The following is a 3,824-nucleotide window of genomic DNA, read 5'->3' as shown; positions in this document are numbered from 1 at the left end:
AGAGATCAGAGTGAATCGTTCTAGAGCAGCAGTTCTCTGCCAGGGTGACTTTGCATCCAGGTGACACTTGGTAGTGTCTAGAGACATTTTTGATTGTCAGACTGTAGATGTGCTCCTGGCATCCAGTGGGTGGAGGCCAGGGCTGCTGTCACACCCTACAGTTCACAAGGCAGCACCCCCCCCATAACAAAGATTATCCAACCATAAATCTCAACAGTGCTAAAGTTGTGAAACATTTTTCTAGAGAAATAAACTTACTTCTCTAGAAAAAAATACTTACTTAACACAAGTATTTATTGAGCATTTACTGATTTGTATCTAATGCACCACATGTATAAACATGAAAGTATAAATCTTTCATGCAAATATTTTTTTAAAAAAGGCAAGCATCTTTCATAGTGAGATTTCTTTAGTGTATGGAGAGAGTATTGTGGTTATGTTTCGTTATCTATAAATTAGAATCACTGCCAAAGGATAAATATTCTGAAAATATCTTGTTTTTCTTCTTCGTTTGTGTCTTGTTTTTTTTTTTGTTGTTGTTGTTTTGTTTTGTTTTGTTTTGTTTTTTTGGTGTGTGTAGAAATCTTGGTTGCAATTTACTCACCAAACTGAGCTTTGGAACATTTCAGGCCTGGCATGGAATGCAGTTTTTACACAAGCTGTAAGTGAAACAGAAAATGAATACATGTAAAAAAAACAAAAAGCAAAAAACAAACTACATGTAAAAATATCCTACAGTGATTGGTTAGGTGTGTGTTAATAAACCCAGTATGAATTCTGGAAAGTAGGTCTTAAAATCCATTTTTGTTTTCAAATGAGGAAACAAACTAAGGTACAAAGAGGCCAAGAGACTTGTCTTAACTCCTAAATGGCACTCTCTGCCCTCCCTAGTACCCAGCTTTGTGTGGGCACTGAAGGCCCCAAGCAAGTAACACCCAAGTCAGTATTATCATGGGAATTCGTGACAGTGATGCTTCCCCAAGGTGTGCATGGCCCTTGAAATCCACTTCTGAATTTAACTTTGATTCCGGCTCACGTGCAAGTTCCTGTGCAAAAGAGAACTTCGAAGAACTAAGTTTAGCACAGGGTTCTCCAGGCAGCAAAAGGTGTGGGTGCTTCCTCAGCCATCAGGAAAGCAGCAAGAACTCCTGAACACCTGCCACAGGGCACTGCTCTCCATGTGCTTTCTTTCCTGACCACTCTTCAATTAAGAAGTGTGTGACTCCCTTTCAGCCGGGACATTCTGTGATTTCTCTGTAGAAAAGCAAATCATACTGGGCATGTTCAGTGGCCTGAGGGGGATGTTGAGACTCAAGGTTGAAGACCCTCCTCTAAAGCAGACGCTGGAAAAGACTGTCTCACTGTCTTGTGGTTCAGAAATCCGATTTCACAGCTTATCTTCCATTAGATGAAAGTGTTTACGGTGTGTCTGGAGCTGGAGTAAGTTCCTGCGGGTGCCCGAGAGCAGGGGCCTCCTCTCTCCTCTCATTAATTTGCTGATGCCTAACTTGGGGAAAGAATACTGAGGGTCAGTTTTTTGTTTTGCCAGCATGCCAGAGAACGGGCTCATTGAGTTTCTCCACCAAGAGGTTTTAGTGGTGTCAATAGAATGTCTTAAAAGTCACCACCTCTACTAAGCATCTTATAACACCCAGAGTCTCTTCTAAGAATCTGAATTTCATAGTTATGTAGGCAATACAGGACAAAATAGGGTGGAATCCGTTGATAACAATGAATGAATTCATTGAAAAACAATCCGTGCCACGCGCACTCTATGTCGACAATGTACTAAGTACTGGGGGTACAAAGAATATACAGGGACTGTCCCCAAGAATCTTTCATACTGGAAAAAGGAGAAAAAGATGGCCTTTTTCTTGTAATTTACTAAGATATTTGTAAACTGATGGAAACTCCCGTCTTGCCCGACTGAGATCTCTATCAGTTAACCATTTGTTTTCTTTCCTTTCCTTTGTCCTCGAGCAGCCAGAATCGCACATATCCCACCTGGGGCGGGGGCATGTGCTGACTTGTATTTTGCCCTCAACTTGCCCCATGCTCCCTCATCAATCTTACATGACAGAGAAAGGTAATTAAAGAACCAGAGCTAGCTGGTATTGAGAATAAATTAATACTCATGCCATGTGTGTTATGCCCAGAATTCGTGATCCCCAAATACCGCCAGGGAGCCGAGTCCGATGTAAAAGCAAAAAGAGCCTTTATTCGAGCTAGCTCCAGCTCAATCCCCTACCTGCACTGACGCAGCGGTGAGATACCGGGGAGAGAGAGCCGGTTTCAAAAGGACAAAGGTTTTACTGGTGCCTAGTGGCAGTTGGTGAGGTAATGGCTGCGGCCTCAGCTGATTGGCTGGGGAAGAGTCCTGTTAGGCAGTTGGGGGGGGTGGTTACTCAAGGGGAGGAGGTGTGGTCAAGATGAAGGACACAGAACAAGATGGAGTCGGCCGGCGTAGGCCCGCCCTTTCAATGTCGTTTGAATAGAGCTGTACTACTAAAATGAATTCACAGTTAACTTCCAAAACATTATCACAGTACAGTAAGTGTGCATTGGAGGTTGGGCTCCTTGTTTGGGGCCAAACTTTTCTTTTCTTTTTTATTTTTAACGTTTATTTATTTATTCTGAGAGAAAGAGAGCGTGCGCAGGGGAGATGCCATCCCGTGAATTCAGTCACGTTATTACCTATGTGACTTATTACTGGGGTGTTTATAAGTTGAAACTATTTTCTCCAGCATTAAATAAGTTTGTAAACCTTTTGGGCCCCAGCTGAGGTGGATTTATCTTGAACTGACTGAAGCTTAAACTTCAGGTCTCCTCACTTACATAGGCCCCTTCCAAAGTCTTGGGAGGGACCCTCGCAATTCCTGTACGCATAATTTTGCATGTTTTGATGAGGCAGGATTTCCCAAAGTAGATGAGGTTCAGACCCTACAAGGCCTTGATTCACCCCTGGGTTTTAGGTAATTATATCTCAGTAAGTTTTTTGAATGAAGCCTCTTAAGTTATTGATAAACACTGAGTGAACACATTAGCGGTGTGGTAAAGTCTATTTTGAATCTGAAATCCACCTCAAAGCCATGCCAAGAGTTTATTAATAAGGTACCACTTTTTGAATGGTAGTAATAATCCTGTTTCTTTCAGATGAAATCAGGAATGAAATATATTATGGAAAACCAACAGTGGTTGATAATCCTAAATGTTAAGTATACTTTTTTTTTTTCCTGACTTTAAAGTGCTTCTCCTTCATTCACCTACACAGGTCCAGACTGGTGGCTTATTTTAAAAAATTCACTTCATTGGTTCTAACAGTACGAGCTCCATGATTTTAGAAGCTGAAGGACTCTACGATGTAGAAAGGCTGTACCTTCTCGGGATAGAGCACATTCACATGCTGGCTCGTCTGTGGCGCATCCGTATTGTGCCAAGAACATAAGCTCTAAGGGAGAATAAGGAAAATCTAAGCCTTACCCCTTTTGAATTATTGTTGAGAATATCATTGAGGTAGGCGTGGCCACCCTCTGAAGGCAAACTCGAGCCGCAGTCACAGACACGCCCTAACGCTCCCCCAGTCAACCGGCATCTGCTTCCTTTTAGACAGCTGTGTGCCCACAAAAGTTGACACACTTCAGGATATTGTCATCGCTTTTTGGTGTGTACTGGAAATCCTGGCAGCTTCTTTTCAGATTCAGAAAGGCATAAACGTTAAGGATGAAGATAACAACTCAGGGCTGTCCTTTTGCGGTGATTTAGGGTAACTTTTATTCTTTTCCGTGTGTGGTAGTTCAAAAGCTTTGCCATAGTCATACCCAACT

General features: G+C 42.2%; 1 long non-coding RNA gene across 1 annotated transcript; it reads right to left on the bottom strand.

Annotated features, from left to right (window-relative positions):
• Positions 1–562: 562 nt before the first annotated feature.
• Positions 563–2,293, bottom strand: LOC121024648 (uncharacterized). Its single transcript, XR_005787775.1, has 3 exons — positions 2,249–2,293; positions 1,363–1,507; positions 563–659 (listed from the first exon to the last, which is right to left on the bottom strand). It is a non-coding gene; the product is annotated as an uncharacterized LOC121024648 (long non-coding RNA).
• Between the last annotated feature and the right edge of the window lie 1,531 nt (positions 2,294–3,824).

The sequence above is a fragment of the Herpailurus yagouaroundi genome, unplaced genomic scaffold (assembly GCF_014898765.1).
Source record: "Herpailurus yagouaroundi ecotype Mexico unplaced genomic scaffold, PumYag 66623, whole genome shotgun sequence".
NCBI lineage: Eukaryota > Metazoa > Chordata > Mammalia > Carnivora > Felidae > Herpailurus > Herpailurus yagouaroundi.
Note: the sequence above shows the minus strand (reverse complement) of the source record. Positions and strands in the feature narration are given on the sequence as shown.